The sequence below is a fragment of the Fukomys damarensis genome, unplaced genomic scaffold (genome assembly GCF_012274545.1).
Source record: "Fukomys damarensis isolate Sample0158 unplaced genomic scaffold, DMR_v1.0_HiC HiC_scaffold_14, whole genome shotgun sequence".
NCBI lineage: Eukaryota > Metazoa > Chordata > Mammalia > Rodentia > Bathyergidae > Fukomys > Fukomys damarensis.
In genome coordinates, this window is record NW_022900926.1 from 77,462,325 (window position 1) to 77,474,643 (window position 12,319).

A 12,319-nucleotide genomic window follows, 5' to 3' on the forward strand; every position below is an offset into this window, starting at 1 on the left:
TTTCCTAGGGAATTGTTTAAAAATTTTGCGAGCAAGGTGTTCTTTGTAGTGAAAGTATCTTATTAGGTCTCACCACCACCAGTGGACCAGTAGGAGTTGCATGAAGCCATCATCACAGGTCCCTCACCCACCCAAGCCTCCCAAACATCAGTAGATAGGGGAGGACCTGAGCCAAGCAAGCTCTTCCAGCAACCCAACTCAAACACCATCCCCCTGCCTCTGGCTTCCTGACTACACCTGTTCCTCATCTGCACTGCAGAGGCAAGGGGCATTTTAAAGGTCATTGACCTGAGCTAGGGCAGAAGTTAATAATAGTAAGAGGGCCTTATGCTTCTAAGTCACCATCCTGAAGTGTAAAGTTACTTTATTGATCAGTTTATTCATTATAAACATATTTGGATCTAGTCTTCCATTTTGTTTTACTTTACATGGTTAAAGGCGATAGATTAATAACTACCAAAGATTGTCATCTTGTAAACTGTGCTTGATTCTATTGTTTTTGCTGATGATATCACTTGGGCTAGTGTTGTGATTGATCTAATCAGTTATCTTTCCTGGTATAATGAAAATAAGATTTCTCCAGAGTAATTAGAGACTATATTTGAAAGACCCCTCTGAGAAGCAATCATTCCTTAAGGATTCTAAATACAAGCAACAAAAAGAAACTTACATTAAGTAATATTGAATTATCAACCCAGGAATTAACCAAAGGACTATACCAACCACAATAATGGAAATGAAAAGACATTTAAGGAAGACACAGTCTTCCAGCTTACCAAACATAAATTCTGGGGGAACTGAGATGGAAAAGTCTAATAATCAACCACCTGAACAACCAGAACTGATAGCACAGGAAGTAAAAAAAAAAAGGTGAATGAGGCTCTAGAAATATTCAAAACAGTAATAATTGCCCAGATAACTATAGAGATGTACACAGGAATAGAAGACAAGATTAGACTCTAGAGCAGAAACAGATGAAAAAATAGATGAGTTCAGGACCATGATGAAAGTCATGAATAATTAGCATAGGAAAGAAAAGGAAACCATGAACAGCCAACATAAGAAAAATGAAATCCATGAAACAGATTCAAACAGATATCTAGGAGATTAAAAATGCTATAGAAAGTACACATAGCAGAATGAGCCAATTTGAAGACAGAATATCAGATACAGAAGACAGGATTGCAGTCAGTCACCATGAAAAGAGAGATCTCTTAAAAATAGCAAGGCACCATGATAAATCAATTCAAAAGCTCTTAGATGATATAAAGAAGAATATAAGATTGATAGGAGTTCAGGAAAAAGCAGGAAAAAGCACAAATGACAAAAACAAAAATTCACAGAATTAATGATAGAAAACTTTGCAAACAGAGCAAAAGAACCTGACTTACCAATAATTGATGCATTTAGGATTCCAACAAGTTATGATAAAAATATACGCCTGGAAATATAATAGTCAATATCCTGGAAACCCAACAGAAGTACAAATTACTACAAGCAGTCAGAAAAAAGAAACAAATTACATGTAAAGGAAATCCCATCAAAATCAAAATAGACTTTTCAGCACAAACCCTCAAATAAAGGAGAACCTGGAGTGAGGTATTTCAAGCTTTAAAAGAAAACAACCTCCAACAGAGGATTATGTATTTTTCAAAACTATCTTTCAAAATTGATGAGAAATAAGATACTTCCATGACAAAGAACAGCCAAGAAACTTCATGAATATAAACCAGCACTCCAAATAATTTTTCAAAATATCCTAGAAAAAGACAATGAAGGTCACAACTTCATGAGGTCCACCACAGCAAATCCAACAGGCAAGAATGTAAAGGGAGAGGGAGAAAAATAAAAAAAGAACCAACAACAGGAAAGTAACATGACACTGATAACTTAATACATATGATTTACAACTATCAATGTCAATGACCTCGATTCTCCAATCAAAAGAAATAGACTGGAGTGACACTTTTATCAGAGTAGCTGGATACAAGGTCAAAACTCAAAAAATCAATAGCCTTCTTGTACACAAATAACAGACTCACTGAGAGAGAAATAAGGGAAACAATTCCTTTCACAATAGCATCCAAAAAATGAAGTATCTAGGAATCAATCTAATGAAAGAAACAAAAGAACTCTACATTGAAAACTACAGCACTCTGAAAACAGAGAAGATGATATAAGAAAATGGAAAGATATCCCCTGATCCTGGGTAAGAAGAATCAACATAGTGAAAATGGCCATACTACTAAAACTGGTATACAGATGCAATGCAATGTCAATTGAAATTCCAACACCATATTTCACACAACTAGAAAAAAGAATCCAACAATTAATTTGGAACCAGAAGAGACCTAGAATAGCAAAAGCTACCCTAGGCAACGGAGACATGGCACCAGGTAGAACAAATCCCAGTTTGAAATTAGACTACAAAGCCACTGTGATAAAAAACAAACAAACAAACAAAAAACAGCACAGTACTGTCAAAGAAACAGACCTGAGGATCAGTGGAAGATATTGTAAGACAGAAAAGCAACTTCAGATATACTCAGCTACCTCATCTTTGACAAAGGAGTGACCACCCTCACTGAGGCAAGATAGTCTCTTTAATAAATGGTGTTGGAAAAACTGGATTTCAACCTGTGAAAGATTAAAACTAGACCCTTATCTGTCACCATGCACTAAATTAAAATCCAAGTGGATTAAAGTTCTAAATATTAAAAAAGAAACACTGAACTTGCTGGAAAATAAGCTAAGTAGAACTGTTGAAGACATTGGCATAGGAAAAAACTATGAAGAAATCCTCAGTAGCATGGGAACTAGCAAAAAGAACCCACAACTGGAATCTCATCTTATTATAAAGCTTCTGCACTGCAAAAGAAACCATCAACAGCACTAAGAGACAACCTACAATGTGGGAAAAAAATTTTACCAGCTGCTCCTCAGACAAAGGATTCTTATCTAGAATATATAAAGAAATCAAAACAACTAGCCCCCACAAATGTAAAGACCTAATTCAAAATTGAGCATCTGAAATGCACAGATATTTCTCAGACAAAGAAGTAAAAACATCAAGTAAATATATGAAAAAATGTTCCACATCACTGATCATTTGAGAGATGCACATGAAGACAACACTGAGATTCCACCTCACCCCACAAAGAATAGCTGCACAAAGAATAGCAAATGTTGTCTGGGTTGTGGGGAGAAAGGAACCCTTCTCCATTGTTGGTGGGAGTGCAGACTGGTGCAACCACTATGGAAATCAATATGGCGATAACTCAAAGAGCTGTTACTAGAGGTTCCAATGGACCCAGCCATCCCTCTGTTGGGTATCTTTCCAAAATAATTAAAGAATCATATTACAGTGATATATATGCACCCATGTTTATAGTGGCACAGTTTATAATAGCTAAAACTTGGAAATTTTTGCCCATCAGTTGGAGACTGGATAAAGAATTTGTAGTTTTTCTATAAAGTGGTATACTACTCAGCCATAAAGAATGAGAAATTAGATTCATTCATAGGAAAATGAATACATGTTGAGGATATACTCCTAAGCGAAATAAATAAGTAACACATGTGTAAATACAGAATAGTTTCTCCAGTTTGAAAAACTATAATAGTCCATAAGATCCTAATGATTTAATTGACAATGTGAAATAGGAAGAAAAGGGCTAAAGGTGTAGGAAAAGTGGGAATGGTAGGGGAAAGATAATAAGGGAAAAGAAAAAAATCTAACAAAATGAAGAAATGGAAATAAAGTGTTTGTAAGTGGAGAGGGAAGGATGGGGTGAAGGGAGGGAAGGGCCCAGGGGGAAAAATGAGAACCAAGACCTGTCATGTAAAGGTATGAGATCCCAATGATGAATATAACTGTACTATATACCTAAAATGTACCAATAAACTCAATGAAAGAAAAAAAATAGACAGGCTGAATATATTTAGAAGCAAAAACCAACAATATATTGTATATAAGAAACACACCTACTTAAAAAAGAAACTCATTTATGGAAAATAAAAGAATGGAAAACATTTCTCCACGTAACAGGAACCCAGAAAAAAGCAGGGGTTACTAACTTATTGGCAGACAAAATAAATTTCAAGCCAAAACTACTTAAGAGAGACAAAGAAGGTCAGTACATCCTTGTAAAGGGAACATTCCAAGAGGAAGAGATGACAATCATAAATATATATGCACCAAATACCAATGCTCCCCCAACTATACAAAGCACATTGTTTCAAAGAGACAGATCACCTAGACTAAAAATCAACAACAAAATACTAGAATTGAACCAAGCTTTTGAAGAAATGGACTTAAGAGATACCTACAGAGTACTCCACCCCACAAAATCAGAATGTACATTCTTTTTGGGTCCTCATGGGTTATTCTCCAAAATGGGCCACATACTAGCTCATAGAACATGTTTAAGTAAATGCAAAGGAAATGAAGTTATCCCATGTATATTATCAGACCATAGTGCAATGAAACTGGAGATCAATAGCATAAGAAATTGTAAGCAATTTACAAACACATGGAAATTGAATAACAATCTCTGAGTAACCAATAGGTCACAGGAAATTAAAGCCAAAATTAGACAGTGTTTACAATTAAATGATAATGCAAGTAAAACATACAGGAACCTATGGGGTACAATGAACACAGTTTTATATGGAAAATTCATAGGAGTGAATGCCCACATAGGAAAACAGAGTAAGCTCAAATAAAAATCCTAATACTCAATCTTAAACTCCTAGCAAAAGAAGAGCAAGAGAAATTGAAAGCTCATACTTGGGAGGAAATTATAAAGATAAGAGCAGAAATCAATGGAATGGAGAATGACAGAATGATACAAAAAATGAAGCCAAGTTGTTTTTTGAAAGAATAAATAAAGTTAATGAACACTTAGCCAAGTTTATTTAAAAAAAAATGAATGAAAAGGCTCAAGTTCATGCAATGAGGAATGCAAATGGTGAAGTCACACTGGATCCAGCAGAAATCCAGAGGATCAATACTTACTTTGAGAACTTGTACTCTAATAAAATGGAAAACACAGAAGAAATTAGCAGATTTCTAGATATATATGAATTACTAAAGTTGAGCAAAGAAGACAAAAATTCTAAGCACCCCAGTTACAATCAGTAAAATTGAAAATGTAATTAAAAATTTATCAACAAAGAAAAGCCCATGTTGTGATGGCCTCACTGATGAATTTTGCAAGACATTTAGAGAAGAACTACTGCCACTACTCTTTAAACTTTTTAATGAAATTGAAAGGGAAGCAATACTTACTAATTAATTCCTGGAAGGAAGTGCTATTTTGATTCTAAAACCATGGAAAGACCCAACCAAATAGCGAACTACAGTTCTATCTCCCTAATAAATATATATGAAAAATTCCTCAATAAGATACTGGAAAACAGAATACAGAGGGTCATCAAAATGATAGTACACCCTGAGCAAGTTGGATTCATCCCAGGGATGCAAGGATAGTTCAACATATGCAAATCAATAAATGATGTAATGCACTATATTAACAGAGTCAAAGACAAAAAAAAAAAACAAAACAACATATGATCATCTCAATAGATGCAGAAAAAGCCTTTGACAAAATTCAAGATCTATTAATGACAAAAACCTTTCAGAAAATTGGGATAGATATTCTTTATCTCAACTTGATAAAGGTTATCTATGAAAAACCAACAGCCAATGTCATACTGAATGATCAAAAACTGAATACCTTCATGCTGAAATCAGGAACAAGACAATAATGTCTGCAGTAACAGAGCTTGAATAAATTTAAGAAAATGATTCTGACATTCTCAACCAATAAAATGTCTTAGAAAATAATATTTTAAAAATTGAATTTGCTCATTACAGCTTGAAAAAAATTAGATATTTTTAAAATATTATGGAAGCTAAATTTTGAAAATAATTTAATGCTCTTTATAATTTATAACCTAACTACAAATATTATAAACATTTAGACTTTTTTCATCATATGAGGATGTTTTATTTAAAGCAATTATAGGCAACAGAGACTTGGCAGGGGTTATTATAATTCCCAACTTGAAACTCTACTACAAAGACACTGTGATAAAAATGCATAGTACTAGCAAAGAAACAGACCCAAGGATCAGTGGATCATATTATAAGATGCAGAAACAACTCCTGACATATTCAGCTACCTCATCTTTGACAGAGGAGCTAATCATACACACTGAGGAAAGATAGTCTCCTTAATAAATGATGTTGGAAAAACTGGATTTCAAGTCATCAAAGATTAAAATTAAATCTGTATCTTTCACCATGCACTAAACTAAAATCCAGGTGGATTAAAGATACAAGTATTAAAACAGAAACACTAAACTTGCTGGGAGATAAGTTATGTATAATTCTTGAAGATATTGGCATAGGAAAAGACTTTATGAACAAATCATCAGTAGCACTGTAACTAGCACCAAGAATCAACAACTAGGATACCATCTTTAAAAAAAAGCTTCTGCACTGCCAAAGAAATCACAAGCAGACCTAAGAGACTATACACAATGTGGGAAAAAAGTTTTCACCAGCTGTTCCTCAAAGGTGTAATATCTAGAATATATAAAGAACTAAAAAAAAATCAGACTTTCCAATTTAAAGATCCAATCCAAAAATGAGCATGTAAAATGAATAGACATTTCAAAGACAAAGAAGTAAAAGCAGCAAATAAAAATATGAAGAAAAGTTCAGCATCACTGCTTATTTGAGATATGAAGATAAAAACAACAATGAGATTCCACCTTGCTCCAGAGAGAATGGCTGTTATCAAGAAATTAACCAATGGGCTGGGGATTTGGCTTAGTGGTTCCACCACCTGCCTTGCAAGTGCAAGGTCCCAAATTTGATATCCAGTATCAAAAAAAAAAAAAAAAAAAAAAAAAAGGAAAAAAAAAAAATAATAAAAAAAAAAAAAAAAAAAAAAAGAAAAGGGAAAAAAAGAAATTAACTAGTAACAAATGCTGGCAGGGCTGTGGGGAGATAGGAACCCTTCTTCATTGCTGGTGGGAGTGCATACTGGTGCCACCCCTATAGAAATCAATAAGGATATACCTTGAAGAACTAGGTTTAGAAGTCACATTTGACCCAGCTACTCCTCTGCTGGGTATCTCCCCAAAAGAATCATACCACAGTGATATATGCTCACTCATGTTTATAGTGGCACAATTTGTAACAGCTAAAATTTGGAATAGCCCAATTGCCCATCAACTGGAGACTAAATAAAAAAGATGTGGTTTTTTTATATAATATACTACCACTCAGCCATAAAGAAGGAGAAACAAGATATATTAATAGCTAAGAGGATGCACATTAAAGCTGTATTCTTAAGTGAAATTAATAAGTCCCACATGTATAAATACCGAATAGCTTTTCTTGTGTGAAAAAATAAAAGTGCAAATAAGCATAAAAATGTATAATTGATATTGTGTAATAGGAAGAAAAGGTCAAAAAGAGTAGAGGAAGTAGGAGGGGTAGAGGAAAGTTAAAAATGGAAAAGAAAAAAAAGCATGAGAAAAAGGAAAGCATGGGGACAATGTCTTTGTAAACAGGGAAGGGTGGAGGGGTGAAGAGAGGCGTGTAACGTTACAAGATCCCAGTGATGGATGCAACTTTATTGTATACTTAAAATGTACCAATAAACTTAGTAAAGATTTTTTAAAATGTATCTTATTTCTCCACTGATTTTGAAAGATAGATTTGCAGAGTACATCAACTTGGGTTGGAGGTTGTTTTCTTTTAGGGCTTGAAATATTTCACTCTAAGCTCTTCTTGACCTGAGGGTTTGTGTTGAGAAGTCTGCTCTGATGGGCTTTCTTTGTATGTGATTGGCTTCTTTTCTCTAACTGCTTATAATATTTTGTTCTTCTGTTGGGTTTATGTTATCTTGACTATTATATGCCTAACTGTAGATTGTTTTAATGAGTGCTAGTTGGAGTCGTATATGCCTCACTTACCTGTATGAGAAGTTCTTTTCCCTTCTTGGGAAGTTTTCTGCCACTTTTTGTGTGAACAGATATTTTTTATGTCATTTTCACTATCTTCTCTTTCTTCATTGATTCCAATCAATCTTATTTTATTCACCCTTGCATCATTTAGCAGTTGCTGGATTGTTTTCTCATGGTCCTTTACTATTTTTAAGAAATTTTTATTTTCCTAGCCTCTCATTTCAATCTTGTCTTCTATTTATGATATTTTGTCTTCACAATGGCTAATTCTTCTGCATAAACTTTCAATTGAGTTTTTTTCAGCTTTAATTGAGTTTATTGGTACATTTTAGGGATACAGTACAGTCACATTCATTATTGGGATCTTGTACCTCTACATGACAAGTCTTGATTCTCATTTTTTCCCCTTACCTCTGCCCTCCCTTCACCCACTCCTCCCCAGGAATCAATCTAACAAAAGAAACAAAAGATCTCTACACTGAAAACTACAGCACTCTGAAAAAAGAAATTGGAGAGGATATAAAAAAAATGGAGAGATATCCCCTGCTCCTGGGTAGGAAGAATCAACATAGTGAAAATGGCCATACTACCAAAACTGCTATATACATTCAATGCAATGTCAATTGAAATTCCAACACTATATTTCACAGAACTAGAAAAAAAAATCCAAAAATTCATTTGGAACCATAAGAGACCTAGAATAGCAAAAGCCATTTTAGGCAACAGACACATGGCACCAGGTGTAACAGTTCCCAATTTGAAACTATGCTACAAAGCCACTGTGATAAAAACAGCATGGTACTGGCAAAGAAATAGGCCTGAGGATCAGTGGAACAGACTGGAAGACACAAAAACAAATGCAGATGTACTCAGCTACCTTGTCTTTGACAAAGGAGCTGACCATCTTCAGTGGAGGAAAGATAGCCTCTTTAATAAATGGTGTTGGAAAAACTGGATGTCAACCTGCCACAGATTAAAATTAGACCCTTATATTTCATTATGCACTAAATTAAAATCCAAATGGATTAAAGATCTAAATATTAAAACAGAAACATTAAATTTGCTGGAAGGTAAGTTAGGCAGAACTCTGGAAGACATTGGTATAGGAAAAGACTTTATGAACAAATCCTCAGTAGCATGGGAACTAGCAGATAGAATCAATCAAGTTTTTAAACTCCCAGATATCTATTTGTATCTGTTTTATGGATTTAATTGCTTTCCTATGCTGAGATTCCAAAATGTTCCTGAGTTCTTTTTTTTAAATCTATGTCTGCTCTAGAGTTATTAATCATGTCTTTCACTATGGACACTATCTCTATTGTTATCTTGGTCCTCTTTCCTTTCCAGTTCTCAGAGTTCAAGTGGTTTAGTTTCAGATTTTTCCATTTGTTTCACCTTGGTACTGCATTTGGTAATCTGGTAGTCTTATTTTGAGTCCTGTGGAGAGGTGTTCTCATTTATATTTTTTTGTTTTCACTTTTAAATTTTTTATATAATTTCTGTGTTGATGTTTGTAAATGGCTCATTTTGAGTATCTCTATTGCTAGTATGTAAAACTATTAGGGAATGCCTACTTCTTGGATTGTCTTCCAGTTTTAATTGGCCTGTGGGTTTTGAATCTGTAATGGTTCTGAGGCAATTTCAGTTTTGTTATAGCAGGGAGGACAACTGACTTGACCAATTACATCACCCTGGCCAAAGTCATACAAGCAGCATCAACAATAGCATCAAACATATCCAAAAAAATGACAAACTGTACTAACTATTCATCTACCATGTTGACTACATGAGCCAGACTTATGGTTGTATATCAAAATCTAGAAGTAACCAGAAATGGATTTGCAGTAAATAAGTCCTTCATTATAGTAAATTTGCCTAATTTTGTGGGGAGATTTAGAAGGAGTTATCAGGGTAAAGAAGTAGAAGTAGAGGAAAAAGTTAGAAATAAGGCTAGAAGATATGGGAAGATTATTCAAAGTTTGGAAAACTGGTCAGGACAGAAGGAGAAGAAAGGAGGAAGGAAGAAAAACAAGAACATAACAAACTAATAGTGACAGAAAAACCAGAAATTGTTTTCTTACTCTTTTAAAATATAAAAAGAATCAAGAATAAACAGAAACAAGAAATGCAAGAAATGAAAGGAAAAGAAAACTATCCCCTTTAAGGCATTTCCCTGTTTTCCCCAAAGGACAAGTTGGGTAACATACAGATCTGTGTTTTCTGATCTCTGAACTGGCCATAGTCCACTGACGTTCAAGATGGTCTCTGGCTGTGAGGCTGAAATTGGGCTTCCAGACCTCCTTTAGGTTTGAATTCCACACAGTTCTAATGCAGGTTCAAACCAGCCCTCCCCCACAAGAAGACAGTGGTTCTGGTAGGAGGAGTTGACCCCAACAGCTCACCAACTACTGCAGTCTGCTGTGCCTTTATTGATGTGACTCTTTGCCCTCCCAGTGGGCTTCAATTCTCAATATTCCTGGGGAGAAGCCTTCTCTGTACTGCTCACCACTGTGTCAGTTCCTGTCAGCCCTATCTTTTTTGTTCTAGTATTGTCTACTCATGTAGGACCACATCTGCTGCCCATATTTTTAATAGAATTATTGTCTTTTTGTGGGAGAAGTTCAAGCCTGGTTGGGCCAGGTGTGCCACACTCCTGTCTCCTGAGCTAACTCGGAGACCTTGCTAAAGCTGAGCTAGCTTGCCTAAGTGCATAGATGCTGGGTCCAACAGGCTACACCTCTGCCCCTAGTCCGTGATTCCTTCGCCTTGCTAAAAAAAAAAAAATCACTCCACCATGCCTCCAGTAAGATATTGCCAAATGTTAAATGTTCCTCCCATGCTCCTCCCCCATGGTTGTTCATATATAAGGCTGTTCATTTCCTGAATAAAGTGGAAGCCTTCCACAAACCTCCCCAGAGTCTGTGTTGTGATTCCATGCCTTATCCTCCCAGTCCAAGCTCCTGAACCTTGTTCCGAGAGAGGGCTCACAGATGACAACATCTTTTGGATTTCTGTTTGATACCTTTTCATTCACTGTAATTCTGTGGCAAACTACATATTCAAGTTTTGTATCATTTTATATAGCTCAGCCAAAATTTTATTTTACTCTTCAGGAAATTAGTATTCTGTCTATTAGTTATTTGATTCTGTCATCTTTGAACTCTCTGAGCAACTTACAGATTTTTTCTATCTTCTTTTTTATCATTTTGTATAATTTTGCTGTATAGATTTTTATTTTCTCCCACTCAGTGCTTCATTATCAACTCAGGGGGAATTGGAATTCTTGGGTGCATTTTCTTGACTATTTTAAAAACGTGTTTATAGATGTGTGTTTGTGCCTCTGTGTGTGTGTGTGTGTGTGTATACATACTGAGGGTAGAAGGTTAATTTTTATTAATAAAACTACTTCTGCCACTATGGAGATATCTTTAGTATGCTGCATATGGGCTCTGGGCATGGCTAAACTCTAGATCACAAAATCAAACTATGTGCATTAATTTGAGAGCAGAGGCTTATATTATAATTGCCTCTCACACTCAACGATAAAACAATGGTAAATATCTATGAAATGAAACAACTATCATTGACATATGGTAAATATCTATGAAATAAACAACTGTCAGGAGCAGTGGAAAATAATTCAGCAAAAAGAGTGTAGAGTCAACTAAATATATAAAGATCAATAAAGCTTTAGAGTAATACTAATAGATATGAAGAGTGTGGGGAAGGGGAAATGAAAGAAGGAAAATTTGAAAAATAAGAAGATAAAAAGAAGAGAGAAAAATGCGAAAACAGATCTTACCAAGTTGGAAAAGACCTTTGATGGATAAAAATAAGAGAAACATCAAACAAGAAAAAAGAAAGAAGAAAAAAAGAGAGCAAAAGAATGAAGAAATGAAGAAAAAAAAAAAAAAACCCAAACCAATGACCAAAACAGATAAATGAGTCCACAGTAACTTTTTGTGTTTCTGATTAAGTGATTTCTTTCTAGAGTCTGTGGTATTAGAGTCCACCAGACATGAATGAGTGATAATGAGAGCCAATTAAGTTCTTTTTTCCATAATCATGTTTTTGCATGTCAATGCTGAATTCTGCCCCACCTGTACTGCTGGGCATGGTTGTGCTATGGTGTTGCCCCTAGAGCTGTGTTTATTCCAGCTGCTCCCAGTTTATGTGTTCCTCTTTGTGCTCCAACTCTCAGCTTTTGCTGCCTAGATTTATGGCCTGTGATGCTCCCACCATGGTCCAGAGGCCCCTCCTGTACATTCTAGGCTGTAGCAATTATCAAAACTTAGATGGCCAAAGTATATCCCTCTTATGTTGGAAGAGAACAAAA